We start from the raw sequence: 18209 nt of genomic DNA, 5'->3' as shown, positions 1-18209 counted from the left end.
AAATTCTGAGTCAGGTAATTTTATTCTCCTATCTCTGGAACCTATAGTAGTAGAAAGGAATTCAGTGAATAACTTGCCCAGAGTGACACAGGCCAAGTGTCAAAATGCAGGACTAATAGGCAGGTCTCTTGATGTAAAGTCTCTGCTGTGGCCCCAGTGATTCTAGAATACTCCCAAGACCTTGCAACAGTAAAAGAGACGACACGTGAAGGTCAGTCCCTTGATTCAGATGCCAGGACTTCAGGGACCCTCAGCACCACTGAACGTTAGAACCTACAGGTGATCATGTCAGACCCGGCTAGGCTTGCATGCACTGCCCCAACCAATTATTTCATTAAGAATTTTTTGAAGGACTGGAGAGTTGGTTCAGCGGTTAAGAGCACTGGCTGCTCTTGCAGAGGACCCAGGTTTGATTCCCAGCACCCACATGGTGGCTCACAACCATTTTAAACTCTATTTCCAGGGAATCTGGCACCCTCTTCTGGCAACACCAGGCATACCATGCATTGATACACATGCAGGCCAAGCACTCATAAACAAAATAAAAATAAATAAATCTTAAAAGCTTTTTCTGGGGAGGGGCAGCAACACCTCACCTCAGTGTGTGTAACTGTGTGTGAGTGTGTATATGTGGGTGTCCATATTTGCACGTGTGCGCATGTGTGTGTGTGTGTGTATGGATGTCCATATCTGTGTGTGTGTGCATGTTCATGTGGGTGCCCATATTTTATTTGTGTGTGTGTGTTTGTATGGAGGTGGGTGCCCATATTTGTGTGTGTGTGTGCATGTGGGTGCCCATATGTGTGTGCCTTTGTGTGCATGCTGAGTTGAATATCTTCTTCATCCCCTTTTTTCTTCACCATCCTCACTGTTTTCTGAGGCAGGGTTTCTTGCCGAACTCAGAATTCACTCATTTGAGCAGGCTGGTTGGCCAATGGCTGCCTCTGCCACTTGCTCCCCTCCCCCGGTTTATAGATGCACACCACGCCAGGCTTTTATCAGGGTGGTGGGATTTGAACACAGGCCCTCATACTTGCACACAAGGCACTTTGCCCACTGAGATGTCTCGTCAGCCATCAGGGGCATGAATGCCTAAAACGCTTTTTAGAAATAGAACAGCTCACTTCTGAAAACAGATTGGCAATTTCTTTCCATTTGTAAAACTGTGTAAGACACCCATATGGGCACTTGACATGTAATAATTACACATTTATGGGGTACAGTGGAAACTTCTGACATATGGCATCAAATCAAGGTGACCAGTAGGATTGTTACCTCAAATATTTACTGTTTCTTATATTCAGAATTATCTCTCTGAGGTATTTTTGGAATACAGAATGAACCACTGTTAACTATGGTCATCCTTGTATGCTGTGGAACACCAAAACATAACCTTTTCTCCTACGTTACCTACCATGACTCTGCGACTTCTCCCTGTGCCCTTTCTAGCGGCAGCAACCATGACTCTCTTGTCCATGAGATGCTCAATTTCCTACAAAACTGAACGTTCAGAACGATCCAGAAAGTCCATCCTAGGAATTTCCCTAAGCACATGGCAACTAAGCACAAAAAAAGGGATTCTCATGAGGAGTCAGGGACAATTCTGTCCCAAGTAGCTTCAATGACAACTACAACCATGTAAGTGTCCTTACGCAAGGGAATAAACTCACCAATGAACAAACTGATCTACTCCACATGGGAGAATCTCAAGTGTGGAGAGCCTTTTGGGATGCCGCTTGGCAGGAATCTGACAATGTCCAAGGACAAGGAAATGGGCCACTTGGCAGGAATCTGACACTGGCCATGACAGAGAAGCAAGCCCAGACAGGAATCTGACATTAGGGCATGACAAAGAAGTAAGTTCTGGCAGGGACATGACGTTGGCAAGGACTGACCAGGACAAGGAAGTAAGAACCTGATTTTAGGGTGGAACAAATGATGTAGGCTTCAGGCAAGATTTTGGGCTTGGACAAGGATGTGGGCTCAGGTTATTTTGTTCATTGTGACAAACCCTGGGTAACAGCTGTCACGGGAGTCATCACGGGTCGTTGCTTACTGCCCTGCTAGTTCCTTTTTGTACTGCTTGCCCTTAATACCTGCATATAATTAAAATGGTACAGAAGCAGATTGGGAAAAATTAAACCTGCCTTCAGTCTCAGAATTGACTGGGGTCACGCTACAATGTTGTCTAATTGTCTTTTTTCTTTTTAATCCTCACTCCCATGCTGGAGAACCTGTTGACTGACTGAGCGGGCTTGGTCACTCAAGCATACCATAACAGGGACTGGAAAGATGCATCAGAGGTCAAGAGCATGTACTGGTCTGTCAGAAGATCCAAGCCCAGTTCCCAGAACCATGTTAGGTGGCCCATAATCACCCATAATTCTAGGTCCAGGGGATCTGACATCTTTTGGCCCCCTTGGTCACCCACAGACTGGTGGCTCACACATATGCACACACACAGGTAATATAGTAGTTAACTAAAAATACTATAGCAAATGAAAGAACACATATACATGAAGAATTTTGTAAGGACCATTAAATGGGCACAAAAATATAATCCCACAGGAGAATTAACTTCTAATGCTGTACAGCAACTAGGGTCACCATACAAGACTGTGATTGTGAGAGCGTTTTTGAATGTGCCAATGTGAAGGAAAGAAGAAAAGATGCTCCTCTTATATGAGTGTCTATGGTGGAAACTCAGAGCAGTGGTGGCTCCTGCAAGCCATGGGAGGGATACTGACCGGGTGTGTATCATTTGGTAGGCACTGGTCAGGCTCAGAGAGTGAGGCTCTTCAAACTGGTATCTTTCATTATATGTAAATTTTACCTCAAAAGAAAAGAACCCACAAACACTGAACTCGACTGAACTATTCAGGGATGAACAGAACAAAGTTCTGCAGCTTAGTCTGAAATGCGTTTGTTTGTTTGTTTGTTTGTTTGTTTTGTTTCCCTTTCCCGAGACAGGGTTTCTCTATGTAGCCCTGGCTATCCTGGAACTTGCTCTGTTGACCAGGGTGGCCTCAACTCACAGAGGTTTGTCAGCCTCTGCCTCCTGCCCACCATCCGACTGAAATATGTTCTTAAAAGAGGGTGTTTGTTGATGAATGGACAGAAGGATGGTTACTTTGATAGTTATGTGGTGAGGCTAATCTGGTAAGATGTTAAGTGTAGACTTTAGATAGGATGTGTCTAATATCCACAGCCCAAGTCTACCGGCTTTCTGATATATCTGAACATTTCCATAGGGAAATTCAGGGAGACCTCTCAGGTGATTCCGGTGAACAGGCACAAGGAGAGAGGACATGTTTCTGGCAGTCCTAGTTGATGAGTGTAAACGGAGTTACACTAGGCTCCTCTATCTCCAGAGATGAGTCCAGTCACCCTCTCCAACTCCCAACACCCCCACAGAACCCTGAGCCCAACACTCAGGCTGAAGCAAGACTTCCCAGAGTCAGGCTGTGGATGTCTCGTTGAAACAGATATGCTCTGCAGGACCATTCAACATGTGGCCTTGTGAGGTGACACATTTGAAACTGAGACAATTTTGAAGCATCTGAGTGATAGACTTAATACACCTCTCTCTGAATAAAAAACAATCGTACGCTGGCAGGCACGATAGCCCTGAGCATACGGCTCAGTTAGCTCCATCTAGCCCCATTCCCCTACCTCTGGTTTTCTGATCCTGTCATTCTCTGTAGCTGCCCGCCCCTCCCCGTCTAGAGCCACAGGGATAGTGCCAGCCCTGGCCCTTGGAGAGAAATAAACCCATGCATGGCGCCATGAAGAGTCCAAGTGGAGAGTGGTTCTCATGGGGTGGGAAGCGTGTGAGAGGGACTAACAGTCAAGGGCAATGTGGAGCCCCTGCTCCCGAGCTGCCCCATTTATTCTGCGTAATTGCTTCATTTCCACTAGGAGTGCATCCCCAAATGAGTTTCATTACTGGTGCCTGGAATATCATATTGATTACCAGTTTCATCGATCCCTATCTCGCTAATTAGCATATAAATTAGCCATTTGGGGGCAGGCATTAGGCAAAATTGAATTTTCTCCTTAATCTTCTTTCAGAAGGTAAATGAAAATAGATGTGGCCTGTTAAGGCTGGTGGCCTCCCTCTGACATCAAGTGCTGTTCACAGCCAGGAAGCCTCCCATGGAGAAAGCACAGAGGCTCCTGGGAGAAGCCTTCCCACCCCTCTCCGTATAGCTGTAGTGGGAACTCCTTCAGAGTTATCCAGCGCTGGAGTAGAGGAAAGCTCTGCCTGCTGATTGATGGAGTATCCATCCCACAGAGCCCCAACTACTGGGTTCCCATGGCACCGGCCTCCTGGGCTGGAGTGGAGGGCATCCCTGCTCTAGTGTTCAGAGAGATGCAGACTAAAACATCTGTTGGCCTCTTACAGCTGGGGACTCCTGAGCAGTCAGCTTCCCTGAGCCTTAGTTTCATTTGTAGAACGGGGTAGAAGCACTGAGCTCACTGGGTCACTGCAAAGATGGGAAGCGAATATATTTGGAATATTTAATGTGGGGCCAGCCACTCAGCAGAGCTCTCACCAAACCATCACCTCCAGCAGTAAACACCACCAGGGACCTAGAGGCCACTCAGGAATCTGAGGTCACTGATGCTGGGTGCAGGACAGAGCCTGGCACTGCTCAGCAGGGAAGCAGGGAGTAGTTATTTTCTCACTGGAGGGTGAGTCACTAGGCAGAGCGTTCAGTGACATAAGACATAAGCATTACTTAGGTCCCAGCTCTACCCTGGGAGGTCACAGTGAAAGGGAGGATTGGGCTCTACACCAATATGAGCTTTAAGGAATAAAGGGGCAGGATGACAGAGGCTGGGGAGAGCACTCTGTCGGTAGAGTGCTCACTGTGCAAGGATGAGGACCCAAGTTCAATTCCCCCTGCCCCTTCATAAAAAGCAGGCTGTGTTGATGCACTCTTAAATACCAGTGGGAGGCAGAAACAATACCAAAGTTGGGGGAGGCAGAAACGGGTGGGTCCCTGGAGCTCACAGGCCAGCTAGCCTACCTAATTTGTGAGGTTCCAGTTGACAGACTCTGCCTCAAAAAACAGGGTGTATGGCGGCTGAGAAACAACACCTGAGATTGACCTCTGGTCACTAATGTACCCACACCCAAGTACACATACCCTCACACTCATGAGCATCCCACATGAACACACACACATACACACACCCAGGTACACATACCCTGGAACTCATGAACACACACACACACATACACACACACACACACATACACACACACACACACACACACACACACACACACACACACACACCCAGGAACTCATGAGCACCACACAGGAACACACACACCCCCCGGCACCCGCAACGCTCTGCTGCGTGGTTCACTTTGTCCGACAGTGGAAGGATTATTGGTATTTTTGCCTTGTGCATCTATTGCGGATGCCGGGGGGTGACCTACTGAACTCCCTGAATCTTCTCGTCCTCAGAGGAAACCCAGTCCGGTGAAAACGCATGGGAGAATGAGGCATATGTGTGTGGACCACATCATGGCAGAACCTCCCTTAGGAAGTTATTTCAGACCCAGAGCTCCCAAGCACCACGTGACAGCCAGACTCTCACACATTTGGGAAAAACCCAAGGAGTAGGTGCGTGAGCACCGGAAAGCTCCATTCAGAGTTCTTACGGTTTTCCTCCTGGTGGCGGACACACAAGTGCGCATGCGCGCAGGTTGGGGGGGGGGGGGTGGAGTGGTTTTCTGTTCCAGGCCTGTGCATCTTGGTTTGTACACACACACACAGAGCCTGCTTAGACTTGCTCTAGCATTCTTTTTTTCTTTTCCTTTTTTTTTTTCAGGTGCCACAAGATCCAGTGGGTGCTTTACGTCTTAGGGCTGCAATTCAGGCTACCCTGGAGACTTCTACCAGTGAGGCTGTTGTGTCAGTCACCGAGTCTGGCAGAAGGAAGGGGCAGGGAACAGAAGGGGATAAAGTAACAGAGGCTCCACCATGACCCAGAAAGGGTTGGTGTGCATGGTCCATTCACATGGAGACAGAAACGACGAGTGGAAGCTTTTAACTATTTACAACACGATATAAGTGTGTGTTACCAACTCAGTCATATCTGACTTTCACAGTACCTGCGTTTCTGAAAATTGATGTCGGTTTTCTTATTTTTAAGGCATTGTGGACTCAGGAAAAAAAAGCATTAAGAAGATGATTTAGCAGAAAAATAAGAAGGGATAAGGAAAATGAAAGAAGTTTATCATTGTGAAGAAACAGAAACGTTATGTCTGTAAAAGCATTAACCTTGCTCATATTCAAAGAGAAGCAAATCAAAGTTATGAAGCATAGATCCGTGCTAGTCAGCCAGGGCTGGGGTGAGGTGGGGAATGCATTCCCTACACTGCTGGGAAGAGGTGTAATTCGGAACACCAGTTTTAAAGAGAAAACTGGCAATAAACAACATTTGCAAGCATATGCCCTTTGACCCAAGAACCTCCTCTTCAGGAATTCTCTCTCTCTCTCTCTCTCTCTCTCTCTCTCTCTCTCTCTCTCTCTCTCTCCCTCCCTCTCTCTCTCTCTCTCCCTCTCTCTCCCTCCCTCTCACTCCCTCTCTCTCCCTCTCTCCCTCTCTCCCTCTCTCCATGTGTGGAGGCCAGAGCACACCTTGGGTGTCGTGCCTTGGCTGCTGTCTTGTTTGAGACAGGGTATTTTCATTGACCCATTGCTGTGTCAGCCGGCTAGCTGTCCCATGAGCCTCTGGGGCAGTGACCACTGTCTCTGCTCCCATCTCCCGGTCGGAGCAGGGATTGCAGATGCTTGCTGATGCTCACAGCTCTCCATGGGCTCTGGGCAGGACTCAGGTCTCAGGCTCGATCAGTGAGAGCTTTCCTATGGAGCCATTCTCCAGCTTCACACAAGATTTTAACATGTATGTCCAGGGAAGCGCATCACAACATGTCGTCTATCACAGCAAAAACGATGGCTGGCCTGTGCTATAGGGAATACTAAGTCAGGCCGACTACCTGGCAAGATCTTGTCTTAAAACCAAACGAGACCAGACAAGGGAGACCATCGCTGGTGTTTTATGTGCACAAGCGGGCAGCTGACGTGACATTTTGTTTAGAGGAAGATTGCACCTCAAGAGCCATGCGTGTGAGAGAACAAGTGTACGGAACCAGGAAGGGCATGAGCAGAACAAGTGTACGGAACCAGGAAGGGCATGAGCAGAAGGTCCCACGGGAATGTGAGTCCAGGTGTCACAGCCTGGCAAGGTGACAGACTGAGGCTGGTCGGCCCTTCACGAGTTTCAGTGCTACTGGCCCAGGCAGTTTCCCATCTTCCTCCCTCTACTGCTGCCGTATTAGTGTGGGCCCTCATCACCAGACAGGCAGGCAGTTCAGTGGCTGTGCAAGGCTCCCTCTGTTGCTAGGCACTTCTCCAGCTCACCAGGTCACTACTTCCCTCTTCCTGGAAAATGGTGTTCACAGTCCATTCCTCTGCAGATCTTGACGGTTCCTGCACCTTGGGGGGTGACAGTCCCCAACTTCTACCCAGCTGTTCATTCATTCAACAATACTGAGCCAGGCAGTGCTCTCAAATGAGGGGCAAATGGTGAACAAATCGGGATCCCTTCCTATGGAGCTTGTGTTTCCGGTTAGGGAGACAGAGTAGGAACACGGAGTGATAGCACGTGCTTTGGAGAAACGTGAAGCAGGGTCAGGGCAGGGGCAGTGAGGACTACTGGCCTATGATTCTACACATCAGCACAGACTTAGAAAACGTGGAGCCAAGGCTGCAGGGCTCAGAATGCAGTCAGTGTTTCTCCAACATCCACACTCACACACAGTGATAACAACATTAAAAAAAAAAAAACCACAGGAAGAAACAAATTTAAAAAGTTCATGTTTCAAAAAAGGGAAAATAGCAGGGCATGGTGGTGCATGCCTTTACTCTCAGCATTCACAAGGGAGAGGCAGGCTTCTGTGAGTTCAAGACCAGCCTGGTCTACATAGTAAGTTGCAGGCTAGGCAGGGCAACAGAGTAAAACTCTGTCTCAAAATACCCAAACTGCTACAACATCAAAAACTAAAAATAAAACCTCACACCTGACGATTCAGGTCCCTACAGAGAAGGATAATGCAATTACTTTCTTTCCCTTTCATTAAGAGGGTTTCCAAGATGTAAAGTAATACTTAAAGTACTTTCCTCTCTCTTTGTGTCCATTTCCACACATTTCCTATCTCTTCTTTTCACTTTTTTTTACATAGCTAGTGACACAAAAATGGTCTCAACAAAGTTGCAAATGCAGCCTATAAAAGACCATAAAACAAGATTTTATTTTGTATTGATAAAAGGTTAAAAATATTTAAATTATTAATAAATAATACTTTTTGCAGTTTTTACCCTTAAATCTTCTGTAATTGAAAACATAATATTTTCCTAAGAAAATCCCCAACATGTATTATTAAAAAATAAATTAGAGTAATTTTACATTTAATATATACAAGATCAGCCCCTCAGAGTCACCCTTTCCCCGTCCAAAGCCCCTCCCCTCACTGGTTAGTAGCTACATTTATATGCTTGTAATTTCATTGTTAGTGAAATACATACATATATAACTTCTGGCTGCCCGGAACAAAGAGGAGTGGCACACATTTATTGAGCTGAACTGATGGCTAAGAAACAGAAAGATGTTCACAAAAAGGTAGGATGTCAAATACATTAAAAAAAAGATGGTTTTCTATGAAATAATTTCCATTGTACACTGTCGCCATGTCTTTCTGTTTTCTCACACCCAATCTAAATGAAAATATTTTGAAAGACCGCTCAAAGGGAAAACTCATCTAACCGGGTCATTCGTGGGGAATGTACGGAAGCTCTGCTGTTAGCTTGGTGGTTTGTGACACTCTGACCAACCAGGCTTAATTGCCTCTGCTGCTGAATGGCCTGAAAAACACCTGCCCCCACTCCATTACAGACAAAAACGCATGCCTGGCATGAGCTGGAATTTCCAGGAAAAACATACTGGATCAATCTGTATTAATCCCTGTGGGATTGCTGCGCTGATGTCATTTCCAATGCATCCGACTCTTCCCTCTGATTGGTGTGATTGCTCACCTTTCTCAGCTGACTTAGCAGCTTCCCCCACGGAGGGTATCTTTGTGAATGACTCTCTCAGGGAGCATGTGCGGTAGGTGTCCAGAGCATCCCTCCATGGGAACGCAAGAAACGGGCTGAAGAACGGACTGAGGGCAGCAGCAGAATGGGGCAGGCCACGCTGCTTCTGAGGTTGCCAGGGCCAGTGCAGTAAAGAGAGCTGATGGGGAGGGGGTGGGTTGTGCCTGCCTGGGGTGACCCTGCAGGCTGTGTGTGCACAGAGAAAGGTACACAGAGCGGCTTCACACCAGACGCAGTGGGATTCCAGCGTGGCTCCTGCCATACTTACTTTCTCTTCTGGTCTATTGGGTTCTGTTTGTACAAAAGGTGGTGTGTAAACTGTGCCCGCTAGAGATCACAGCTCTGCACACAAACCTAAAGGAGGGCTCACTCCGCTGATGGCCCCCTTGGCATCCTTTCCATTCCTAGGGCTGCAAGTGACAACCGGGAGACTGGATCCTTCTAACCACGTTCAAACTGACTTTAAAATACCTTCTTTGCAGCAGTCCCTACAACAAAAAGGACCAGAGACACTTATAGACAAAACCGAAAAATACCCCCTACAAAGACGGGACTGTCCTATCATAGTCACAGCATAAAGTAAGGTCAGTATAGCAGGGTGCCAAGCATGGGTCCCTCCTCATCTGGGCACTGTGATCACTAAAGGACCTTTAGGCATGGAATGAACTGGCTTGCAACACCAGAATCGTTGCTCAGTGTGCTAATTTTTTCTTTTATGTGTGCATAAACTCCCCTCTGTGTGTGTGCATGCATATGCTGGTGTGTGTGTGTGTGTGTGTGTGTGTGTGTGTGTGTGTGTGTGTGTATGTGTGTAGGTCAAAGGCCTTCCTGTTACTCTCTACCTCTTTCTTTTCCTTTCTTTTCCTTTCTTTTCCTTTCTTTTCCTTTCTTTTCCTTTCCTTTCCTTTCCTTTCCTTTCCTTTCCTTTTTCCCTTTCCCTTCCCCTTTCCTTCCCCTTCTCCCTCCCTCCCTCCCTCCCTCCCTCCCTCCCTCCCTCCCTCCCTCCCTCCCTTCCTCCCTCCCTCCCTTCCTCCCCTCCTTTTTTTGTTTCTTTTTTAAGGAAAGGCCTCCCACTGAACCTGCAGCTTGCATGTTGGCTAGGCTGGCTGGCCAGTGAGCTCTCTGGGTGTGCCTGTCTCTGTCTCCTCCTCAGTGCTAGGATTAAGTTGGCTCCCCCTACTGTGCTGGCTTTTTCACTGGAGTGCTGGTGATCTGACCAGAGGCTCTCATGCTTCTGTGGCAAGCCCTACTTCCAGACTGCACCACCTCACCTCTCCAGCCCCAGTGCTTTCATTTCTTTAAAAAGAAAGATTTCAATAGAATTCAGATTTCTTTTTAAACTGCGAAATATGGACCAAGTAAATGACGAGGGACTAACATGAAAATTTATTCTCCTGCTATTCATTTATATGTCCTTAAAATGCATTTAAATTACTAGACAGTCTCAATCTAATCATTTTTTTCTCACCCCAGCATATACTACTGTTAATTATTACCTCCTTAACATTGTATTGTACAGCTGAGATAACTAGAGAGTAAGCCTAGAGATTCTGAACTACCTAAAAACATTGCCAGTTCCCAATAAAGCTATAAGAAAACATTTCTTTTTCTTATATTCAGGAACTGGCTTAACATTTGAAAAATTATCACTATACATCATATTAGTAACAAAAAGATGAACATATGATTATCCCTATAGTTCAGTGGTTCTCAACCTTCCTAATGCTGAGGCCTTTTAATACACATTCTCATGTTGTGGTGACCCCCAGTCATAACTGTAATTTTGCTACTGTTGTGAATGATAATGTAAATATCTGATATGCAGAATATCTGTGACTCCCATGAAAAGGTCATTTGACCCTCAAAGGGTTGCAAGCCCAGGTTGAGAACTAGTGGTATAGCTGAAGGAGAGTCATTTGGAAATTTTATACCCAGTCTCATAGCAACTCTAAGCAAAGTAGAAACAAAAGAACTTAAAAAGAAACAAAAACCTACAGTTAACACGTTCATTTACTGAAAGTCTGAATGCTTTCTCCTAAAACTAGGAACAGCAATTCAGTTCAATATTAACCTTATTACACTAAAGATGCTATCCCACACAATAGAGCAGGTTTTTTAAAAAGGTGTAAGGACTGGAAAAGAAGACATAGTCTTTGTGTGTAAACATGCTCATATTTTCAGAAAAATCACATGAAACCTGTCAAATTTTATTAGAGCCACAGTGAATTCATTAACACAGAGAGGTTGAAAAATGTGACTAAAGTCACATTTACAATTAGTAATTGGGAAAGTCAAGAGTTCAAGTCAGGAAACTTCTAAAGAAGTCTGGCCTAGAGACCTCCTCTTAACCAATAATGTATAGTAACTTAAAGACTGATATGCTATTATTCACAATGAAATCTTTTCACACAGCACAAAACAGACAAAACCAAAAGTCACAGGGTTAAGTAAAATAATCCAGAAAGACAAATGCTACGTGTTCTCAGCCATATGAAAAGCGAAAAACCTTAATGTCAAGTAAGAAGGCTGGAGGCTGGGAAAGACTGGAGTAAGAAATATAGAATTGGGATAATAATTCTAAAATTAGGAGCCCTTAAGTTCTAGTGATCTATATACAATATGTAATTATAGTTTACAACAGCCTATGATTATTTTATGAAGAATTAGAAGAGAGGAGTTTGAAGGCTCTGTCTTAACTTACTTTTCTATTTCTATGACAAAACACCATGACCAAGGCAGCTTATAAAAGAAAGCACTTAATTAGGCTCACAATTTCAAAGGGTGAGAGTCCATGATAGTGGGCCAAAGGCTTAGAAGCAGGGGTAGCTGAGAGCTCACATCTTTATCCGTTAAGTAGGAGGTATAGAGAGAGGGCACACTGGGAATGGTGTGAGTCTTTCGAAAGTGCAAAGCTGCTCCCACAAGAGACACACCTTATCCAAGAAGGCTACACCTCCTAATCCTTTCCAAACAGTTCCATCAACTGGGACTAAGTATTCAAATGTATGAGCCCATGAGGACAAATAAAACGACCACAGGCCCCAAACACAAAGATGGAAATGTTAATTTCCTTGGTCTGATCATTTCACACTATATAAATGAGTGCCCCACAGATATGTACAATTATACTTTTGATTAGAAAGAGAGTGAAGCTCTGCATCAAAATAAAGAGTAAAAAGAAGGGTAGGAGTGTAGCTCAGTGGTGTGGTGCTTGCCTTGTGTGTGTGAGGTTTAAGTCTCAGTATCTGAACTGAGTAACTGAACTCAGTAGCTGACAAGAAAAGAGAAAGAAATGAGACCTAAACGCTAAATGCAAACACTAACCCTCATGTCTCCTGTCCAACATCTACGAGTTTCATCCAAATTTTGTTGGGGATGAATAAGAAAAACAAGACTTGAGTCCTGACTCCTTGTTCTGTATCTGAGAAGCCTGACTACTCAACTGACTGGCTTATCATGGAAATTATAGATGTGAAAACCACACAGGCTTCAGAGGTCACACTAAAAATGCCCTTGCAAATACAGTGACAGGTATATGGACCCTGCCTCACCCTTACCCCAATACATGGTAAACATTTGAATTTGGCATGACATGTCTCTAATTACAAAAGACAAAATCAGAGTGTTGAAAGTACATTAGGACATCATCCTCAGGTCTGAAGGAGGGCAGAATTTGGAAGCCTGGTGTAGGGTTTGAGAGCAAGGCGCCAAATGCCCAACTATTCACAAACCAAAGTAAAGGCCCTTATGTCTTTTTAGGGGTAATCATTAAGGACTTTAGATAGAGTTGCTCCATTCGAGGTTCTTAAGAGAAACCAGGAGGTAACAAACATTGCTAAACTAGCAAGCACTTATCGAAACTGTCCTGTAATGCTCACGTTCCGACAGGAAGCTCTCCATCAACACCAGACACCAAGAACAGGCTGAGAGAAGCTACAGCCTAAAGTGCTCGAATGTGAGAGCAAACTCAAGGTAGCCACAAAGCACAGGCTAAAAAGCCCAAAGCATCCTTCTCTCAAAAATCCCGAGTCCTCCCAACTCTGAGGTCTTTCAAGCACCTACAAGACACCTTTGTGGAAAATTCCATCATGAGACTTGTTTTCATGAACAAAGGTATTTAAACATCATATAAAGTTACACTCAGCCTCTCTATATAAGGTATACACAAAACACAAACTTTATGTGAGAGTTGGGTTCTATTTCCAAAATATCTCATTATTTAGAAGCAAATATTCCAAAAATTAGAAAGCCATACTCTGAAATGCTCCTCATTTCAGCTTCTTAGGGAATCTTTTGGTTGTTGTGGGCCCAGCTGGAAATCACCAATGCCTGCTAAATTTGGGGATTCAGACCCTGCTAGGACTAAGTCTTGTTTCCCAGGCTACTAGGGAGTTAGGCTTTGAGACTTTGGTCTATCGATAGTGAAGATATCACAAATGGTTAACATAACTGTGACTCTTGGGTCTTTTCACATATTCTATGAAGAAATTCCACTGAAGAGTCCACAGGCTCAGCCAGACAGGTTAGTGAATGTCCTTTAGAGCTTGGCCTGCAACCCCAGTAGCAAGCTCTGACCCTCTATCATAGATCCACTCCATGCCCAGGCCAGAAACAAGATTATCTTGTGGGAGTCTAGAGGTGGCTTTCCTGCCAATTGGAAAGAGATCTAGACATTATTAGTCATGCAAAAGCAGGAAAAAGCGATAGACAAACAAGATATTCTTGGCTTGAAAGAGAACTAAGGGACCTCATGTTAAGGGTCAGTGTCAAGGGGCTGGTGTGATGGCTCAGCGGTTAAGAGCACTGACTGTTCTTCCGGAGGTCCTGAGTTCAAATCCCAGCAACCACATCGTGGCTCACAACCACCTGCAATGAGATCTGAAGATAGCTACAGTGTACTTACATACAATAAATAAATAAAATCTTAAAAAAAAAAGGGTCAGTGTCAATTGAGAAGGAAGCAATCAATAGACCTGCAGTGTTTGTGGATGTCACAGACGGGATCCTAAGAATGGTAGCGTAGGGAATGATCACGCCCAAAAGTGGACTTAAGCCCATCTCTTACACTGTTTATTCATCACAGAGGAGAGAGCATGCCCCAGCCAGCCCTGTGCAAGGATCCACAGTGACTGAATAACCCATGTGTGATCATGTAGGCTCTGCCATGTGGTTCTCTGCTTGAAAGGTTCAGTCAGTGTTGGGATAGTCTCTAAACTTGTCACCACTTTGAATATATATGGATGACTTCATTATGATTTTATGCTTTGATTTGACCTAAAAAAATTCATTGATTTTCAGGTATTCCCATGTGACTAGGAGCCTCAAATCTAGGAAAAATATAATAGCTTGAAAGGTGCAAAGCAAATATTGGGCTGTATGATTAGAATGTAATAACTTGGGCAGATAATTAGATTTTCTGTTGTTTTTTTTCCCCCCGGAAGCTCATAATAGCAGGAAAACTTGTGTTCTTTCAAGTTTTAGTAGAAAATAAATGCACAGAGGAACTGATTTTTTTATTGTATTTTTTTAAAATCCTATGGTAGCAATCTCATGTGAATCTCTCAGCATGTGAATGCTGACTTTGAAAGAGTCAGCACAATCAGACGTGGCCAACAGTACAACGTCAAACTCAAAGACTCCAATGTGTGGCAGGGTGTTGAATTAAAAGGGTATATCAATATCTATGCCTGCCTATGTCTATGTCTTTGTCTATGCCTTTGTCTATGTCCTTATGTGTATGTCTATGCCTTTGTTTATGTCTGTCTATGTTTCTCTATGTCCATATCTTTGTTTTTTCTGTGTCTGTATCTGTCTATGTCTGTATTTGTCTATGTCTATGTCTTTGTCTATGTCTGTCTGTGTTGATGCCCTGTTTATGTCTTTACCTTTGGCTTTGTCTATGTCTTTGCCTATGTCTTTATGTCTATGTCTTCATATCCATGTCTCTGTCTCTGCCTATGCCTTTGCCTATGACTATGTCTATATCTCTCTATATAATCATATGCTGGCTTCACTGTTTTGATCCACTGTATGCAAATCATGAGTTTCAAATTTTTTTCCCAATGAAAGAAACAATCATTTATTTGTCCAGCTCTGCCTTATCAGGCAGGCCTCCTGCAGCCCTAGAGTACATGCCTGTGAGGACATGACAACAGTCCAAGGTTGCATCTGTGCTCTGATGACAGATGAATGATGGGACTACTGAGGGTTGAGCTGTGGTGTAAGAGAAAGCGCAGTGCAATGCAACTCATGGACGCACTGTGTAGCGCCCTTACCTCTTGGCTCATTAGATACCCAAGAACTGAATTCATGCTGTGCTGGAGACAGAGATGCCTCACACACGTAAGATTCTAAACAGATGAGTGTGCATTTGCACATGTATACTCCCACCCCACACACACACCATGTGTCCTATCCACTAGAGGGTTAATAGCTGAAGTCGATTTATTAATCTACATAAGTTGGTCCAAAGGCAGGTGTTTAATTAGTTTATGAATTCTGATGTCAGGTGCTGGCAGCTTGGAAACTGCCAGAGTCTAAAGAAAGCCAGCCCAGAGCATGAGCATCTCACGCCAGAGTCTAAAGAAAGCCAGCCCAGAGCATGAGCATCTCATGCCAGAGTCTAAAGAAAGCCAGCCCGGAGCCTGAGCATCTCATGCTGGCTTTAGTCTTCATCTCAATGACCCTTGATCCTTTATCTCAGTGACTCTGTTTGTACTGGAATGAGAGGCCCAAACAAAACATCGAGAGGGTTTAAACAGAGCAAGGCAGCTTCAGGGTCGATTGCTCGGGAGCTGCTCACGCTCCTGGCAATCATGGACTCCCAGGGAGGCAGAGTCAGGTCGGTATGAGCCTAGTCTGAACTCCCTCCGAACCCTTGAATATCTGTAACCGCGCTTTAGTCTCTGACCATACGATAGAAGTTGTGGGAAGATGCAAATCTCCTAAATCTCCCTTCATCTAATGTATCAAATATAGGTTTATTTAAATATATACATCATGAATTATTAAAAAACCATGCATTGAGTGAAAGTGTGTGTGTATGTACATGTGTGCACATGTGCCTCTGTATGTGTGCACATGTGCCTGTGTGTGTATGTGTTTGCATGGCGCTGGATATTAAACCCAAGGCCTTGTGAGTGCTAGATCTAAAAAATATAAAGCCTTGTGGAAATTAGAGATTTTTACCAAGAGGGTAGGAGAGGAGGAATATGATTTATCCTTCCTCCATAAACAACTGAAAACTGGATAAAAGACAGAAAACACTGTTTTTCAGATATTAGCAGATAGGTAACACAGGCTTGTGATGCCTGAGCAAAAAGAGACAAAGTGACCCCTGGAAAATACTAGGCTGCTCCCTGGGGCACCTCCAGGAACAGTGCGAGGAGGGAACAGGTGTTCAGAGAGCCTCTGGGCAGAGAAGATGGCGATCTGGGAGGGAAAATGGCTGGAGTACCTGTAAGGAGGTGAGTGAGGAAAGGAGAAAGGAGTGGGAGAGAGAGGAGAGGAGAAAGGAGTGCAAGAGAGAGGAGAGGAGGAGGGGAGAAGGAGTGGGAGGGGGGTAAGGAGAGGACAAGAAGGGAGAGGAGAAGGAGGGAGAGGAGAAGGAGGGAGAGGAGGAGGGAAAGGAGAAGGAGGGAGGAGAAGGAGGGAGAGGAGAAGGAGGGAATGGAGAAGGAGGGAGGAGAAGGAGGAGGGAGAGGGAGGGAGAAGGGTAGAAATAGAGGAGAGGAGAAAGAAGGAGGGAGAGAGAAGAGGAAAGGAGAGGGTAGGAGAGGGAGGGAAAGAGGGAGAGGGAAGGAAAACACTCTGGAATTGTGCACACAGGCCTCCCTGGATTGTCATGGTTAGCGCTGAGGGACATGTAGACACACATGAGAACTCCAGACCACCTGGAAGGAGCAGATGGAGCAGGCCCTGCTCACACAGAGCAGGGCAGGGCAGGGCAGGGTAGGGCAGGGCAGGGCAGGGCAGCTTGTGTTCGTCTGTATTTCAAAACAATTTAAAGGAATAGAGCAAGTGTCAGCAACAGGAAGATCAAATTCACAAAGGCTCGTTGGACCCAGTGAAAACAAGAAGGCAGACAAAAGACGTTGGTGAGAGACTCCAGGAGTGGGAGAACTAGCAGATGAGGTATTAAAGCAACATTAGTAACTGCACCCCACGTGATCAGGAGGCAGCGTTAATAATTGCTCCCACATGTTCAGGAAGTGACATTAATAACTGCCCGCCATGTGCTGAGGAGCGAGAAGACACAGGATCGTGAGGACAGGGCAACCCCAAATCCAGCTTCCAGTGACCAGAAAGGACAGCCAAGACAAAAGCAAAGCGCACGAGAGTAACAACAGATCAGGAGACTTGGCAACAGGAATGACCCCACAGGAAAGAGACTGGAGGAAGGCTAGAGAGACACGGGCTACCCGTCAATGGCCTTATCGAGCAACCTAAGGCTCCCCACATCACAGTTCCAGGAGGGAGAGGCCTTGGTGGAAAGGAGCAGAACCAGTAAAGCTTCCAAATTCAACAAAAGCCATGAACTTGCAGACCCAAGAAGTCCAGCTAAGCAGAATACATGGATAAAAATTACTGCAAGGACTTTCACAGTCAAACTGCTCAGCTGATGACAAGAAAATCCCGAAAATTCTCAGAAAAAAAGGACATATTACATGGGAGCAAAACCCAGGCTTTTTTACACACCATTACACTGCTGACAGTTGATAGATATCTTTAAAGAAATTGTAGAAGAAAACCAAAAACAAATTAAAAGTCAGCCTCAAATTCTATACTCAGAAAATATTTCTCAAAATGAGGGTAAAATTGATCTTTTGAGACATATGGATACTGAACAGATGAACTTTATAATAACTGTACTATTGAAAATGTTATAGGCTGGGCTCAGTGGTGCATGCCTTTAATCCCAGCACTCAGATTTCTGTGAGTTCAAGGCCAGCCAGAGTTACATAGTGAGACCCTGTCCCCCAAACACACTTTGAAGAGAAGTGAAATCACAGGAATACACGAGAGAACAACATTTAA

At 45.0% G+C, this 18209-nt stretch overlaps 1 protein-coding gene across 6 annotated transcripts in view; it reads right to left on the bottom strand.

The window, feature by feature from the left end:
- The window catches only part of Phc2 (polyhomeotic 2), a 98227-nt gene that overhangs the window by 64781 nt on the left and 15237 nt on the right, over positions 1–18209 (bottom strand). The gene's annotated exons all lie outside the window — the stretch shown is intronic.

The sequence above is a fragment of the Mus musculus genome, chromosome 4, assembly GCF_000001635.26.
Source record: "Mus musculus strain C57BL/6J chromosome 4, GRCm38.p6 C57BL/6J".
Classification (NCBI taxonomy): Eukaryota; Metazoa; Chordata; class Mammalia; order Rodentia; family Muridae; genus Mus; species Mus musculus.
This window is presented reverse-complemented; position numbering and strand designations above follow the sequence as displayed.